Genomic DNA, 18,993 nt, shown 5'->3' with positions numbered 1-18,993 from the left:
GGATGTGTATCCGCGGCCACGGATCGCGTTTTTCAGCCAATTTTTTCTTTGAATTGTTGTGGGAATTTGCTGAAGTTACCGAGAAATACACCGTTCGCGGCCGCGAATCGCGTTTGGCAGCGAATTTTTTTGTCTGAATTTGGAGTAAATTTGCTGAAGTTACCGAGAATCCATTAATTCTCGGCCGCGGATCACCTCGTGGCTACCCAAATCTGCATATTAACTCCTATTTGTGTAATTTCTTTGATAAATTTGATCCTGTACTCCTGGACAATGTAATCTGTACTTAAAAACATAAATATAAAACATTAAATGATAAGGAAAACCAAAGGTTTATCCTTATCAATGGAAAAATAAATGAAAAATGCTTTAATTAATGGATGTTAAATTAAGAATAGGAAAGGTTTGGAACTAAAATTAATTGAAGCATTTATGTGCATGTATTAATGTAAGTTAAATGAATCTTTATTTAAGGAATTGAAACTTAGTTATTAATCATTTAATTAGTAATGAATGGATTAAGTTTGCATTTAATAAGTGCATTAGTTTAGAATTATGGAATTAAATGTTAGTTTAACCATATAATCAAAAACAGGAAATAATGCAAAAGAGAAAGATTTTTATTGAATAGAAACATATTTACAAACAAACGAAACAAAAGCTATGCTAAAAATTCGTCCCTTTCAATCGGGATTTTCTTAGCCCTATAGCGTTCTATTTTCAACTGCACGAAGGCTTGACGTTCTTATGCAGAAAGAAAATTGGGTCCTGATCGAAATACTCGTTTCACTAGACCTTCATATTCTAAAAACTCATAGTCAAGCATTAAGAAAGATTCAGCATCACTCCAAGGAACAGAAATACTTCCCTTGGTCCCTAGAATTATTCCACATACAATATTCCCGAATCCAACCTTCTTAGCCTTGAATCTAGATGCAGCAACAAGACCCTCCATCAGAATTTTTGAAGAATCAACCACGTTGCCTTGAAATATATCGCCAAGGACATAAAGATCAGATTCTTGGACGACACTACTGAACGTGCGACCGAACAGGCTGTGACTCAGAAACTTATGCAAATATAGCATAGAGTTGGAATAGAAAGACTTATTATAGGCAAGTTTTGGGTGGAAAGGCTAGATGCCGGTGAGCATTCGCCAAATATCAGTGGACGTCATATCTCTTCCATGATAACGTTTGGTAGTATCCTTCAAGGGAAAACCAAACCAAGCATGTAATTCTGGATATCCAAAAGTGAAAGTTTTGCCATCCCGACGAAAACTAAGACGCACCCGACGCTTGTTAACAAAGCGAACCGTACAGAAGAACTCTAATATCCAGTCTCCAATTATAGGAAACTTCATATCAACAAATCTGGTCCATCCTAAACGTTCCATGTAGCGACTCATATCTTCTTTAATTCCCAACTGATCGTTAAGAAAGTCATCCATGTATAGCATTCCGACAAAGAATGTGTATCAAAGCTTCAAGAAGCGCCTTCCCTCATCATGATTGAAGATGGGAAAGTTACATCCGTAACGCTCTGATATATCAACATGCTTATTGCGTGAAGCAATAACTTTCTTAGATGAAGTGTTTGAGGAAGTCATGGTGTTTGGAATGATTAAGGAAGAAAGGTTCTGAACTTAATTTCTGGGTTGTTGAATGGTAAGAAAATCAGAGATAGTTCTGATAGAGATGAAAAGAAAGTGACAGAAAACTGAACATCTAGAACCTATTTATAAGATCCTAGGACGAAAAGAGGTGTTGTTTTTGAAATGAAAAGGCATGAAACAGCCCTTTTAGAAATGAAGAAACTTAATGCTTCGTTTCTGAAGAGTTGCATCTGCTGGAAAAAGGGTCAATTTTTGCATAATTTCCCCGTGTCGCGACCAAGGATGCTGACCCGCGGTCGCGACACGCTGATTTCCTTGCGGAAATCAGTTGTCAAAACTCCAAATTTCTGATCCTCTACTGAGAATCCTCATCCTCGGTAAGTTCAGAAATTTTCCTTTCAATTTGAAATCAGAATTCTCAACTGAGAATCTGAAATCCTCTATAAGTCCAGAAATTTTCCTGGCTACTAATTATACCCAAATTCTCAACTGAGAATTTTAAATTCTCTATAAGTTCAGAAATTTCTTACCTCCTTAAGAATTCTATATATGTGAATCCTCAACTGAGAATTTCAAATTCTCAACTGAGAATCACTGAATTTCTTCTAATTCTCATTAAATTCCTAAAAATTAATTAAAATCATGACTTGTATATATTTTTCTATATCTAAAATTCTAATATAAAATGATATAATCTAAACAAAACAAATAAAAATAAAAAATAATAAAAACTAACTATTAGAAAAATGAAATGATTTATATGTCAGGAAATCTTGTTACGAAATTAGTTCCTATTTCGGAAATATTTTCGTAATAAATTTTACATCAATTACCGTTAACTTTAAAATGATTACCGTTGGTTTCCTCAAGTTCCAAAGAACCATAGTCGAATGTTTTGACGACTAAATACGGTCCATCCCATCTGGACTTAAGTTTTCCTGGAAATATACGAAGCCGTGAATTAAATAACAGCACCTTATCTCCAACATTAAAGTGTTTGACTTTGATCTTGGCATCGTGCCATTTTTTCACTTTTTCTTTATAAATCCTCGCATTTTCATACGATAGATGTCGTAACTCATCTAACTCATTTAAATTGAGCAAACGTTTCTTTCCTGCTTGTTGTAAATCAAAATTAAGTTTTCTAATAGCCCAATAGGCTTTATGTTCTAATTCAACTGGTAAATGACATGCTTTTCCATATACCAAACGGTATGGAGTCATTCCTATTGGTGATTTAAATGCAGTACGGTATGCCCATAGCGCATTATTGAGTTTTTGTGACCAATCTTTTCTTGATGATGAAACAGTTTTCTCTAGAATCCATTTGAGTTCTCTATTTGAGATCTCCGCCTGACCATTCGACTGAGGATGGTATGGCGTTGACACGCGGTGGCGTACTCCATATTTTTTCATAAGCATATCAAAATTTTGATTTATGAAATGGGTACCGCCATCACTAACAACGAATCTAGGACAACCGAATCTACAAAATATATCATCAAGAAAATTAATAACTACTTTAGAATCATTCGTAGGGGTTGCAATTGCTTCAACCCACTTCGAAACATAATCAACGGCTACTAATATCTAAGTTTTACCATTGGAAGGCGGAAAAGGTCCCATGAAATCAATTCCCCACATGTCGAAGATTTCAACTTCCAACACGTTTTTGAGGGGCATCTCATCTTTCCTTCCTAAATTTCCCGTTCTTTGGCATTTATCACAACGAGTAATAAATAAACCAACGTCCTTAAACATTGTAGGCCAAAAGAAACCACATTCTAATATTTTAGCTACCGTTTTATTAACTCCATCATGTCCTCCATATGAGCTGGAATGACATTCTGTTATTATAGATTCATATTCATTTTCTCCAACACATCTCCTAATTATCCCGTCACCACATGATTTGAATAGAAAGGGATCTTCCCAAAAATATTGTTTAATATCGAAGAAAAATTTCTTCCTTTGTTGGGAAGATAATCCCTCCGGAACAATATCGGTTGCAAGATAATTAGCAAAATCTGCATACCATGGTGATATGATACTTTCTACTTAATAGAGATGTTCATCGGGGAAATCATCTCGTATACCGACATTTTCACCTATAGGACCGTTTTCATCTTCTAGTCTCGATAGATGATCGGCGACAAGGTTTTCTACTCCCTTTTTGTCTTTAATTTCTATATCAAATTCTTGTAACAACAAAACCCATCTAATCAGACGCGGTTTTGCATCTTTCTTAGCAAACAGATAACGTAAAGCTGCGTGATCTGTATAAATAATAACTTTAGATCCTAACAAGTATGACCTAAACTTATCACATGCAAATACTACGGCTAACATCTCTTTTTCTGTTGTTGTGTAATTTAATTGTGCACCGAACAATGTGTGACTTGCATAATAAATAACATGTAATCTTTTATCCTTTCTTTGACCTAAAACACATCCCACTGCTAGGTCACTTGCATCACACATGATTTCAAAAGGTAAATCCCAATCGGGCTTAGCAATTATGGGTGCACTGACTAAAGCTGTTTTCAATGTTTCGAAAGCTTTAATGCAATCTTCATTAAAGTCGAAGGTTGAATCCTTCATAAGTAAATTAGTAAGTGGTTTGGAAATTACATAAATTTTTTTTATAAATCTTCTGTAAAAACCTGCATGTCCTAGAAAAGATCTTACTCCCTTGACAGTTGTTGGTGGGGGTAATTTTTCTATTACTGAAGTTTTTGCTCTATCCACTTCTAATCCTTTTTCGGATATTTTATGACCTAAAACAATTCCTTCGTCAACCATGAAATGACATTTTTCCCAATTTAATACTAAATTCGTTTCTTCGCATCTAGAAAGAACTTTATCTAAGTTTTTTAAACATGCATCAAAAGAATCTCCATAAACTGAAAAATCATCCATAAATACTTCCATGATATCTTCGATGAAATCATTAAAAATTGCAGTCATACAACGTTGAAAAGTTGCTGGTGCATTACATAGACCAAAAGGCATTCTTCTATATGCAAATGTTCCATAAGGACATGTGAAGGTTGTTTTATCTTGGTCATCCGGGTAAATATATATTTGAAAGAATCCGGAATAGCCATCAAGAAAACAATAAAATGCATGACCGGCTATCCTTTCGATCATTTGATCGATGAAAGGTAAAGGAAAATGATCTTTCCTAGTTGCCTTATTTAGGTTCCTATAATCTATACAAACCCTCCAACCGGTGGTGGTTCGCGTAGGTATTAATTCACCTTCATCATTTCTTACTACAGTTATACCTCCCTTTTTGGGTACACAATGGATTGGACTAACCCATTCACTATCCGAAATAGGATAAATGATTCCATTGTCTAAAAGTTTAGTAATCTCATTTTTGACTACTTCTTTCATGTTCGGATTTAAACGTCTTTGTCTATCCGCTTTAGGTGGCTTATCTTCTTCTAAGTGAATCCTATGCATTACAATACTAGGATTAATTCCTTTTAAATCTGAAATCTGCCATCCCATACTTCCTATTCTATTTCTAACAACTTCTTTCAATTTTTCTTCTTGATTTTCTGTTAATTTGTTAGAGATGATTATAGGTAGAGTATCACTTCCGCCTAGGAAAGTGTATCTCAGATGGTTTGGTAATTCTTTAAGTTCTAATTTAGGTGGAACTATTACTGAAGGCGGAACTGGTCCATCTTCTCGAATCAAAGGCTCTGGGTCCTTATCTTCTAATTCTTCACCCATTATAGGTTCCATTATTTCTTCTCTTTGAACAATTTCATTAACACATTCTTCAACTAAATCAAGCTTCATACAAGCGAAATCCTCCATAGGATATTTCATTGCTTGATTCATATCGAACTCGATCTTATCGTCACCTATTCTTAAAACTACTTTTCCTTCCGACACATCAACTAGAGCACGTCCCGTGTTCATGAATGGTCTACCAAAGATTAGCGGACAATTAGCACCATAAGCAAAATCTAAGATAACAAAGTCAGTAGGAAAAATAAATTTGTCAACTTTCACCAAAACGTCTTCAATTATACCATATGGTCTTTTAGTGGATTGATCCGCTAATTGCAAAACCATATTGGTACGCTTGATGTCTTCTTCTAAACCTAATTTCTCAAAAATAGACAATGGCATCAAGTTTATACTAGCTCCTAAATCACAAAGACAACTTGAGAATTCCATATTTCCCAAAGTACACGGAATGGTAAAGCATCCGGGATCTTTGAGTTTAGTAGGTAATTTGCTTGATACTATCGAACTACATTCTTCAGAAAGTGAAATGGATGAAATTCCTTCCCAACTAATCTTTTTTGAGATTAAATCTTTCAAGAATATTCCATAGTTAGGAATTTGCGTAATTGCATCCATGAATGTTAAATTTATATGCAAATTTTTAAGTTTATCTAAAAATGATAAAAGTTGTTTATCATGGTCCTTATTTCGGACCTTGTGTGGAAAAGGTGGTTTTGGTACAAAAGGTTTTGGATTAGAGTCAATTGTTGTATCTTTTTGTTTTAATGTATCTTCTTTGGATTTTGGTAAATCATTTCCAGGTAAAGTTGAATTTCCGGGCATTTCCGGACCTAAGTAGTTTTTCCCTGAACGAAGAGTGATAGCCTTAACATGCTCTTTCGGATTTTCTTCCGTTTGGCTAGGAAGACTTCCCTCTTTGCGGGATGGAATTGATTTAGCAAGTTGTCCAATTTGAACCTCCAAATTATGGATGCTAGATGATTGGTTTTTTATAAGCTGATCGAATTTATTTTCGATCCGTTTAAAACCATCGTCTTGATTACTTACCTTTCCATTCATAGCATCTATAAATTTGTCGATTTTTGAAGATAAAGTGCTAATCGTATCTCTTGTTTGATTTTGATAATTATTTACACGGTATTGATTAGCATTTGCATTATTATTATTATTACTATCTTTCCAATTAAAGTTAGGATGATTTCTCCATCCAGGATTATAAGTATTAGAATAAGGATTAGTAGTTTGGTTTTGTCCTTGGACAAAATTTACCTGTTCTATCTCATTCATACCTTCGTAATCAATGTCTCTCTGGATTGGATCATTAGGATCGCATGGTGCCATAAATTTATCAATTTTGTGCGATAAGGCAGAAAATTGGGCTTGTAACATTGCTACAGGATCAAGATTCATTATACCTTTAACCGATGATGTACCTGAGGATGATGGTTTCGCCGTCGGTATATGGCCACGCTCGGTGGGCCACATACTGCTGTTGATTGCCATTTCTTCCAAAAGTTCTCTTGCTTGGGCGGACGTCTTGTTCATAAATAACCCTCCAGACATAGCATCTAATGAACCTCTAGTTGTAGGATTTAATCCATTATAGAATGTCTGCATTAAAAGTGCATCTGGCAGTTGGTGGTGTGGGCATAAACGTTGAAGTTCTTTAAAACGTTCCCAAGCTTCATAAAGAGTTTCATTATCATTTTGTGTAAAAGATGTCAACTCTTTGATGACTCTTGCGATTTTTGCTAAGGGAAAATATTTTTGTAAAAATGCTTGGGCTAATTGGTCCCAAGTTTCAAATGTTGCAGCAGGCATAGAAGTTAACCAAATTTTTGCCTTATCCTTCAAAGTGAAAGGAAAGAGGCGAAGTTTGATTGCTTCGGCTGTTACATCAGTAATTTTAAAAGTGTCACAAATTTCTAAGAAATTTGTCAAATGTGCATTAGGGTTTTCGTTAGGTAGTCCATAAAACGTTACGTTGTTTTGCAACATATTAAGCAAAGCAGGCTTAATTTCAAATTGATTTGCGTTTATACGGGGTCTAACTACACTATTAGTTACACCGGCCATTCCTGGCCTAGCATAATCCATAAGTGTCGGTGGATCGGCCATAATCTCTGGCTGGTCTACTTTGGTTTTTAAGGGTGTTATGTCTTTGTTTTTGTTGTTTTTCTTGTTTTTCTTAAGTGTTCTTTCAATTTCTGGATCTAAAGGATCTGGTGGCGTGCCCGAATTTCGCAAACTGCGCATGAACTTGAAATTGTTACACGAGCCAAACTACCTTCAAAACAAAATTGAAAACAAGTATGTTATATAACTGAAAATAAATAAAATATAAAAATTGTATAAAAATAATGTATAAACCTATATTCGAAAATAAAATACGAAAAATAAAAATTTTGTCAAAAATTTTGGCGTATCCCCGGCAACGGCGCCAAAAACTTGTTGAGCGATTTCCGCAAGTGCACGGTTTCGCTTGTAGTAATAAAAATATCGATCCCACAGGGATACATTTTTTAACGAAAAAACTTATTTTTTGAATCTGTTAATTTCGAACTAGTTAGATTTACTATTAAATGTAAATGAAAAGTGAAAATTGGTTTAATTGAATTTAGGAAATTTGTTTAATTGAATTTGTGAACTTTGAGTATTTGAAAATGCTGGAATAAGATTTTATATTTAGAATAAATCGATTGTTAGAAAGGTCTTCTGATTTTAAGGATGAATTTTACAAAACAGGAACATTTAGAACTTTTTAGAAAAACGAATGAATTTATTCATTTGCATTAAGCAAAGAAAACAACTTAAACTTTGTATCAATTATGATGATGAAATAAATGACGGAACCTCTAATTAATTGGCTTTGAACGCGACAAAACCCTTTCGGGATAGTTGCCCTTACTCAAATTAAAACTCTTTCGAGATGATAATTTGCCTAAGTGTTCAACAAAGTTTCCTTGTAATGATTTTGAATTCAAGTGCATATTAATGAAAACACCAGCCTCACTTATATTGGATTGGTTACCATAAGTGCTGCATAACGATTTGTCGAATAGAACGGACTTTATTAGATGAAATATAAATTGATACAAGTTTACAGAGAACAAGGAGCATCGAGTTCTTCGAGGGCGTGCAAGTGAAGGGCTTGATCGGTTCCGCTTCCTTGGGTTTCCTAAGAGGTTGTCAGGCTCAGGGGCGAACACTCTACTCAATCTTCTCGCTGTAACTTCGTAATAGGGATTCGGTCGGCCACTACCATGATGCAAACTAAAACTGGAACAATGTCTAAACGCTACTGAGTTGTAATTAAACTATAAACAATATGTGTACCTCATCTTGTTTTGGACAGAATCTAATTTCTAACTCTCGAAATGTGTTTACTTAGAACTTCGACATAAGTTCTACGCTCTGATTCTATATCTATATTATAACATTTCACTGCTACTTTTTCTCAACATCAACTCTTTATTTATAGATGTTGAAGGGTTGTGTTTGAAGTGATGTATCCGTTGGTTAAGAGTCGTGTCCGTTGTGAAAGGACGTCTTTATCCACTTGAACGAACGCGTTTCTTGGATTTTCAGCATGTGTTAAATGCTCTTTGTAAATTTTCTGCACTTACCGAGGATGGTAATCCGCGGCCGTGAATGACGTAGCATTGAGTTGAGCTTCGGACGAAGGGGAGAAATAGCTATACCACGCGTGTCGCGGCCGCGGGTTGAGGATCCACTGTCGCGGCCCGGTGATTTTTCTCACTTCTTAGCTTTCATTCGTGTCTTCGACTTGGCGCTTTCGATTTACGTCGTCTTTGACTCCTTTTGTAGGGTTTTTCTTCTGTTTTAGATCCTTTTTCGTTCCTATTTGGATTTTACCAAATATTTAGGTACCTTGCAAGAAAGAAAGATATTCGAGAGTAAAAGTAGTATAAACAGATATAAATAACATGAATTTGTAATAAAAATGATGTAAATGTTAATGATATTTTAGGTATATTTTGGGCTTAACAGTAAGGTAGAGAAGACTCCCTCAAACATCTTCCGATGGTGGTGGATATGACATGTTCCGCTCCCGATAGTAATGACTTGTGAAGTATTCGAAGTATCAATTCTCGAACTCGGTTGGCATTTATTTAAAAGTTAAAAGTCAAATTAGGTGTAAGATTATTAATGTAAATATTTTTATTAATTTATTAATTTATGTATTTTTTTGATATATATATATATATATATATATATATATATATATATATATATATATTTTATTAAAATAAAATTAGAGGAGAAAGAAAAAAAATAAAAATAAAATTTCAACTCGTTGCGGCCGGCGGGCGTCGCACAGCGGCGGTGCCCAGCGCTGCGCGCGGAGCGTGCTGCCGCGCGCCCCGCGCCCCGCGTGCCGCAGCTCCTGGAGCTGTGGCAGCGCCTGCACGTGGATCGTGCTGCCGCGCGCCCCCCGTGCTGCAGCTGCCAGCAGCACCTTTTTTTTTTAATTTTATAAAATCAACATAAATATATTATATATAAAAAATAAAAATAAAAATAAAAATAAAATAAAATAATTTTTTCATTTTTTCCATTTTTTTCCATTTTTGTTTTATTTTTGCCAACGTCAATACTTACAATTCTCTTCCAAATCGCCCCACCGAATTGACACAAAATTACACGAACACCTAATAAAATGTAAGAAAAAATAATTAATCACACAATAATAACTTAAATGTAAAAACTTAAAAGGTAAATTAAAGACATAAAATTAAACTTTATTCGAGCTTGGGTTGCCTCCCAAGAAGCGCTACTTTATAGTCAGTGAGCTTGGTTATACGGTTAATGGTTTCCTCTTGTAAAGACGACTACGTGTAGAGTAACCGACCCGTGAAGTACTTAGACTATGTGGTTCCTAGTCAAGGCGTGTCTAATGCTTGGGACCAGAAATTAGGGCCCGTAAGTTCCGTGGCTTGTCAATTCCTACGGTTTCCGGTTTGTCACTTCCGGTAAGGCAACACCTATATTAATCCCTAAAAATAGCCCAAATGGCGTCGGAAATCGCGTTCTCCTACACAACAATCAATTATAAATATCAAAACAAGTAACAAACATCAACACATATATAGAAAAGAAGATTATGAATCATAAATTATAAATATGGAAAGTGTAAATATGGATTACAAACAAGCCTAGTACATAGGATGAGATCAAGCTAATTAGCAAGTATAAAGGGAAGAATCCACCCTCGGAACTAGCTAACCGGACTCAAAAGCCGTCTCTAAGGACTTGAATGGTGGAGCTCTCGAGCTTGGTGTGCGGAGATGGAGCGGGACTTTGATGAAATGTTGGGAGCAACGGACAAGCTCTCGAGATGGAAGAGTTTGGTTACACAAAGCCTAAACACAAATCTAAACTACAACACTCAAAACTAGTATAGTTTTTGCTCTCTCTACAATATGGTATCTCTGTTGTGGATCAAGAGCTGCCTATTTATACACATCAAGCTAGGGCAAAATTGTAATTTTGCAAGGTACAAGCATGGAGCAACATTATTTGTGCAGAAATCCCATAATACGCCCCGCGTATGGTGTGGTACGCTTCGCGTAAATGCCCATTCCGTCAGAAATCTTCTGCATGTGGACCAATTTCATGTCCTGTTGTCTCAAACACGTCCCGCGTAGGCTGGGATGCGCGTGGCGTGTTTGAGGCTCTGATCTTTTATTGCTTCATTTGGTCTCTATACGCCGTGCGTAACTTGAAGTACGCGCCGCATAAATGAGTCTCTGGACTTTTTTCATTGAAGAACTCCCTTACACGCCTCGCGTGTAAGGTGGTATGCCCTGCGTATAGACCGTTGACTCAGGGAGACCATGCAGTCTGACTTTTCAGGATTAGGCCAATCATTTCCGACATGTGTCATATGCCTTGCATGAGATGGCATACGCCTCGCGTATGCTGAGTCAATTCTACGTGGTGTCCGCGGATAATGCAATTATGTCTGACACCATGTTTCATGCCCCGCGTATGGGATGATACGCCCCGCATATAGGCATGGATTTTGCTTCTTCCTTGTACCTGAAATACAATTCTTGAGGGCCGAGTTAGCTTGACGTTTTTATTTCTTAAACTAATCAAAAACAAGGAAATTAACCGAAAGTACGGGTTTTATTATTATTTCATTATTTTATTCAAAACACTCTATTTTTGTAATTAAACTTATTTATTTCTTCTAAAACTAACTCGTAAATCACGCTAAAAGATAGGGGTAAAATACCCCTATCAGTTCCCCTACACAATAATCAATTAGAATATCAAAACAAGTAACAAACATCAACACATATATAGAACAAGAGATTATGAATCATAAATTATAAATATGGAGAATGTAGATATGGAATACAACCAAGCCTAGTACATAGGAAGAGTACAAGCTAATTAACAAATGAAAAAGGAAGAATCCACCCTCGGAACTAGCTAACCGGACTCAAGGCCGTCTCTTAGGACTTGGAGGTGGAGCTTTCGAGCTTGGTGAACGGAGATGGAACGGAACTTTGACGGAATGCCGGAATCAACGAACAAGCTCTCAAGGTGATAAAGATTTGCTATGTAAAAATAAAATCTAAACTAAGTAGCAAGAGCTTAATCTATAACAAGAGTTGTATCTCCAAAGGTGTCTAAATGAGTGCTAGTCACTCTTATTTATACACATCAAGCTAGGGGTAAAATTGTAAGTTTACAAGGTGCAAGCATGGAGGAACATGATTTTCTACAGATTTCTCATGACACGCCTCGCGTATGGTGGAGAACGCCCCGCGTATTTGCCCATTCCGTCAGAAATCTCTTGCATGTGGACCAAATCCAGATCTTGTTGTCTCAACCACGCCACGCGTAGACTGGGGTACGCCTCGCGTGGTTGAGCTTCTGAGATTTTATTGCTTGAATTGGGTATTTACGCCGCGCGTAGTCTAAAGCACGCCTCGCGTATGTAAGTCTCTGGTTTTTTGGACTGAAGAACTTCCCATACACGCCCCGCGTGTATGGTTGTACGCCCCGCGTATTGTCAGTTGACTTAGAAGATCTTGCAGTCTGACATTCATGATTGAGACATTATTGCTTATCATTGCTCATACGCCCCGCGTGGAAGGTAGGACGCCCCGCGTGGCAGTGGGTAAGTTCCACGTGGTGCCTGCGGATTGAGCAATTATTTCTGACAATGTGTTCCACGCCTTGCGTGGAGGGTGATACGCCCCGCGTATGTCGGAGGATTTTTGCTCCTTGCTCGTACCTGAAATACAATTCTCGAGAGCCGAGTTAGCTTGGCGTTTTATTTCCTAAATTTACTCAAAATAAAGACAATTACCCGAAAGTACGGAATTTATTTTTATTTCGTTATTTTACTAAAACATTCTATTTTTGCAATTGAACTTATTTATTTCATCTAAAATTAAACCGTAAATCACGCTAAAAGATAGGGACGAAACGCCCCTATCAATAGGTCAGAGGCCAAATGATGTGTTTTGTCTTAGAAAAACGGAAAAAGAGAGAAAAAGATATACAAACTGAAACAGGCCTTCCTGATCTTTTCTGCATCTTGCATACGAGACATATCATTGGGAGAAATTAGAGTGCCCATTTATCTCTAACTTATTTCACTATTTTTCTTCGTTGCTATATTTCGTTTTGCTCTACACAATTTATAGATTGTTTAATCAAACTTCCTTTAAATTAATTAATTAAGGAGTGTTTGGTTGCTCCTTTTCATACTCTTATTTGTTTTGATTTTAAAAATGAAACTTTTAGGTGTTTGGTTAGATACCTCTTATTTACTTTTACATCAGAAAAATAGCTTTTACAAAAACAGCAGACAATAAATTACCCAAACAGATTCTAAATAACACTAGTTTAATTAATAAACGCTTTCGTGATATTAAAGATTATACAATTTGAAACTTACATTGCATTCATTGATCACTCCATTACGTAAGTTTCGAATTGTATTATTAAAGCTTAATATGTCATTTTTTCTATAAATTTGTCCAAAAAATTTATTACACTCATTTTAACATTGTAGTTACTGAACTTTACTTATTTTAACATTATAGTCACTAAACTTTAATTTTTAATAGTATGATCACTGAACTTTACACATTTTAACATCGGTGACCACTCAACGCCTCAAAATAAAGTTTCGAAATAAAAAATTCGAAAGGTTAATGATATTTAAAGGAACTTTAATTCTTGAAAATTTTCATGAGGTCATTTAGATTAAGAGAAAATGTGAAATTTTAAAGAGAGAGCGTTCCAATAAAGCTGATTTTGGAAAATAAACAATGTGGTTTCATGGTAAATGTCTTTCTGAATAACTTTAATTCTTAAATATTTTAATTTTGAGGTCGTTAACGATTATTCTGAAGAGTTTGTTAAAGTTAAATGACCATTAGTATTAAAATTGAAATTCAGTAACTATAATATTAAAATATATAAAGTTGAGTGACATCTAATTTACCCATTTAATTAATAAACGATTTCATGAAATTAAAGATTATAAAGTTTGAAACTTACATTGCATTCATTCACTCCATTACGTAAGTTTCCAATTGTATTATTATATCATTTTCACTCTAAATTTGTCCAAAAAGTTTGATTGACATGTTTCAATAGTCCTCTTAACTTATATAAAATATTTAGTCAGCCTCTTGAAATTTATGTAAAATATAATCAATTAGTCACTCAGTTGAAACAAAGTAAGTTAAATACGGTAAATATATTGCATGCGCCTTAAAATATCATTCCATAATTCGTAGAATATGTTAAAAATTGCTCAATTATAGAACTTGCATTCTCTAATATTAGAACCGTATACCCCGACATTAGTTGTTTTACTTTTTTTAAGGCGCGTGCAATACATCTTCCACATTTCACTTACTTTTTTTTTTTTTTTTTTGCAACCGAACGACTAATTGATTACATTTTACGCAAGTTCAATATATGAGCTAAGTGGACATTTTATGCAAATTGAAAGGGCTATCAAGACGTCAAAGGGTCAATCAATCTTTTTGGATGAATTCAGGGGCAAATGATGTATTAAGCTTATTAATAATTTTGTTACAAAAAAGTTTAGGTAAGCATAGGTCTATCCACTTTCAATTTTAGGGCAAACTACGGACCTCGATGAGGATTTACAGTGGAACTCACAAATTACATACTAATGAGGGTTAAATTTTGACGGAGTGGAAAATCGAATCTTAAACCTGTCAAGCAAGGTTCAATGCATTATACCACTCGGACCAACCCTCTTGATTGGTGTACCAATAATTGAATTTACATAAATATAATAGTTATGTAACTTGGTATGTGTCCAATCTCATTAAACGACTTTGTGGCCCAATGGATAAGGCGCTGGTCTACGAAACCAGAGATTCGGGGTTCAATCCCTAGCAGAGTCGATTCCTTGTATAGACAAAACTTGTCGTTTTTGTATTTGATCAAAATTATCTGATTCGATCCTCAATAATTTTTTGGTTCATTAATCTCTTAATTTTTTTTATATAGATACATTAAGCCTTTATCTTTTTTTCTCAAAAAAAAAAATAAAAGTCTTTATCTTTTATTTTTAGTTACATTAGTCCTCTTATGACTAAAAAAATAGTTTTAAACGAAAAACTCGTTTTTCATGTCACCTGCTTTTGAAATACGTGTAATGCGGGAGAAATTGCTATTCGAGTGCTCACATGACTTTCATCTTGTGCATTGCAACTAGAAAAATGTGTAACTCTTTTGATTTCTGCCATATTTCTCAATATTTTCGTAAAATTTTGAAGGAGAAAAGTATTATAAAGCACCAACCTTTTCAATTTTTTGTTGATTCAATGCCTTGGTGATTGTCTGCAGGTGCCAATTTCGATTTATCGTGTCAAAATCATGTTATGTTATCTATATTGTTATGTTATAGATGATTTAAATGCAAGAAAACTGATAATGGTGTCATGTCAGTCGAATTGTCTATAGAAATCGTGTTATCATGTGAGAAATTGTCATCCAAGTGCTCACATGGCTTTCATCTTAGGCTTAAAATTGTCATCCAAGTGCTCACATGGCTTTCATCTTAGGCTTAATACATCATTTGCCCCCTGAACTTGTCCAAAATGGTTGCCCTACTTTTCAATATTTTCGTTGCCCTACTTAATACATCAAGTGCTCACATGGCTTTCATCTTAGGCTTTCATCTTCGAGATTGTTGCCCTACTTTTCAATATTTTCGTTAAATTCCAAAGGAAAAATAACATTCTGAAGCCCCTGATCTTTTCGATTTTTATTGATTCAACACCTTTGTGATTGTCTAAAGGTGCTAATTTCGGGTTATCGTGTTACAATCGTGTATGGTTACATGTTTCAGTTGATTATATATAATATAAATGTATGAAAAATAATAATCGTGTCATTTAAGTCGGGTCGTGTAGTCTATGTAATCGTGGTAGAAATTGCCATTCAAGTGCTCACATGGCTTTCATCTTGTTTATTGCAACTAGAAAAATGTTTTCCTTTAAATATAGGTTTTCTCTTCAAGATTGTTGCCCTACTTTTCAATATTTTCGTTAAATTCCAAAGAAAAAATAACATTATGAAGCCCCCGATCTTTTCGATTTTTGCTGATTCAACACCTTTGTGATTGTCTAAAGATGCTAATTTCGGGTTATCGTGTCAGAATCATAAATGTTACATGTTTCGTATGATTATATATGATATAAATATAAGAAAAATAATAATCGTGTCATTTCAGTCGGGTCGTGTAGTCTATGTATTCGTGGTAGAAATTATCATTCAAGTGCTCACATGGCTTTCATGCATTGCAACTAGAAAAATGTATAACCCTTCCACATTTCTGTCATACTTCTCAATATTTCCGTAAAATTCCAAAGGAGAAAAGTATTATAAAGCCCCCAATCTTTTGGATTTTTGTTGATTCAACACCATGGTGATTATCGAGGGGTGCTATTTCCGGGTTAATATGTTAAAATTGTGTATGTTATTTATATTTTTCATGTAATTATATATCATATAAATGTAAGAAAAATCATAATTATATTTTGTTTGTTGGGTTGTCTATAATTCACATTGCAGTGTGTAGAAATTTTCATCCAAATGCTCATATGGCTTTCATCTTACGCGTTGTAACTAGAATTTCTTTTCCTTCAAATATATATTCTCTTCCAGACTTCGGCTCTACTTCTCAATGAAATTTCAAAGAAAAAAAAAGCATTCTGAACCTCTAATCTTTTCGATTTTTATTGATTAACCTCCTTATCTTTTAACTTCACACATGGCACTCTTAATGAATTATAATTACATACTTTTTATTTTAGGGAACTGATGAGACAAATTTTTGACTCGTTCTTGTCAAAAAAAAATTTGTATTATATATGGAAATGAGCGGAAAATTAAGTTCACTATGAGATTTTTTTCTTATTTTTTCATTTTCTATATAATCTCTAGTTGATGCTAGGACTGGATTTTAGTGAATACCGAATCCAATCCGATTTAATTTGGTTTTCAGTTCGGTTTTTTAGCTTTTTAGTTTGGAATAGATTATGCTTTTCAGTACAGTAAAACCTCTGTAAATAAATATTTTTGGGACCTGAAAACTTATTATCTTAAACATGATTATTAGTTTATCGACAAATGAATATTTTATTAATTTATTTATAAATTAATATTTATTAATTTATAGAATAATATTTATTTTGTACATTATATTTCTCAAAGTAACTAATTAATTTTTTCGGTAACTAAAGAAAAGAAAATAAATTAACTAACGATTGGTGCATTGCATGAAAGTTTGTTAATCTTGTGAAAAAAGTTTATTAATCTTGTCAAAAACAATTTTTGAGTCCAGTTTGCATGAAAAGAAACAGTTGATTATAGATACATATTTTAGGAAAGGATAAAAATTGTTTAGAAAGTGCTTTATTTTATGAATTATATTTTTAATTTTCATACGCATTTAATGAATTATTATTTTATATTTCTAGTAGGCCTCGATGACATATTTTAAAATTATTATCTTATTCATTTAGCAAAGTTATATTTTATTCCATTGGCCCAAGTTGGGACCGGAGAAAATTATTATTTGATCGAGATTATTAATTTATCGAATATTCATTTATCGAGGTTTTACAGTATTCGATATTTTAGTTGCATTCAGTTTTATGGAGTAAAATGTGAAAAAAAACAAACTGAACTAGGACAAATATTGAAGAAGAAAATATACAAATTTTGTTGTTTCATATTGACATATTAACCGAGGATAAGATATACCAAAAGTCATTGAAGTTTCGGTTTGTTTCACAAAGATTACTGGATCTCATTTTCTCTTAATAAAATCAATAAACTTCACATTTTCAATAAAATCATTTTGGCCAATTTATATTACAAAAACTTACTAGAATATTGATCAGAATAACTTTATTGAAATAAAATATAAAAAATCCAACTATTTTACTAAAAGGAAACGAAATCTAGTAACCTTTGTGAAATGGACTCCGAACTTCAGTAACCATCGACATTATCTTAGTTTGAGAACTATATTTGTACTCTTCCGAGTTCTAAGAACCACAAAGATGCTGAAAAAGCTCTGGAAGATGAGCATTTGTCAGCTTTTAGTCCTCTAGTAAATCGAAGTTCGACAACAAACAAATTTAACCTGTCCTTTTCAACGCCTACAAGAGTTATCTCGATATGGAGAAAGAAGAAAAGAAGCGCAGTGTCATGAAATCAAAAGTTTAAGCTGATAGTTAAGATATAATGATAAATCTTATATTAATCTCTGACCTATAGAATGACAAGATCTTAGGGGTGGGGTTTTACTCGTCCGGGATAGGTTGATGCACCCAAATGAAAGTTTCAAGTTAGTAATAGACACAATATTTCACCTTCGCTTAGAGGTGGAAAAAGTACACATGACCCGATTACACGATACGAAATCGACATGTAATTTTAGTGTTTGGGTTTAGTTTAGTAGGTAATACGTCATTTTTGGGTTAACATGCAAATTTTTTGGTTGGGTTAGGCTTGATATGCTAACATGAAAACAACACGGATATTTAAAACTATTGTTATATTCTTTGGTGTTTTTATATGTCACTTTATTAATAAAGATAATAAAATTATAATTATTACTTACAAATATGATTCGAACCTCCTAAATTGTTATAAACACATGCATGCGTAATTTTTTTTTTGCTAAATCGAACTTGCTCAAATTTTTTTCGTATATATACGTGTTATAATCTGAGTGGTCAATAACCAATTTTTAAGTATCAATGTAAAACTTTTCAAAATTAAACTAGATTCTTAATATGTAAAAAAAATTGTGTTCAATCAAAAAATTTGAATTTAAGAATGGCTTAACAGGCAAAAAAAAATTAGAAATTTAGATTTGAGAGAGCCTAACATGACAAAAAAATTAGAAATTTGAATTTAGGGGGTCTAACGGGCAAAAAAAATAGAAATTTAAATTTAGGAAGGGTCTAACACTTCTCGGGTCATCTTAGGGGTGCTAAACCAACACGCCATTAATATTTCTTGGAGACAGGGGGGACTGCCCTTGATCAGGCAAATTTATC

At 34.1% G+C, this 18,993-nt stretch overlaps 1 non-coding gene across 1 annotated transcript; it reads left to right on the top strand.

The window, feature by feature from the left end:
- The first annotated feature begins 7,016 nt into the window (after window positions 1–7,016).
- LOC136216013 (small nucleolar RNA R71) lies at window positions 7,017–7,123 on the top strand. The gene has a single exon (XR_010683011.1). It is a non-coding gene; the product is annotated as a small nucleolar RNA R71 (small nucleolar RNA).
- Window positions 7,124–18,993: the final 11,870 nt, after the last annotated feature.

Source organism: Euphorbia lathyris, chromosome 1, assembly GCF_963576675.1.
Source record: "Euphorbia lathyris chromosome 1, ddEupLath1.1, whole genome shotgun sequence".
Taxonomy (NCBI): domain Eukaryota; kingdom Viridiplantae; phylum Streptophyta; class Magnoliopsida; order Malpighiales; family Euphorbiaceae; genus Euphorbia; species Euphorbia lathyris.
Note: the sequence above shows the minus strand (reverse complement) of the source record. Positions and strands in the feature narration are given on the sequence as shown.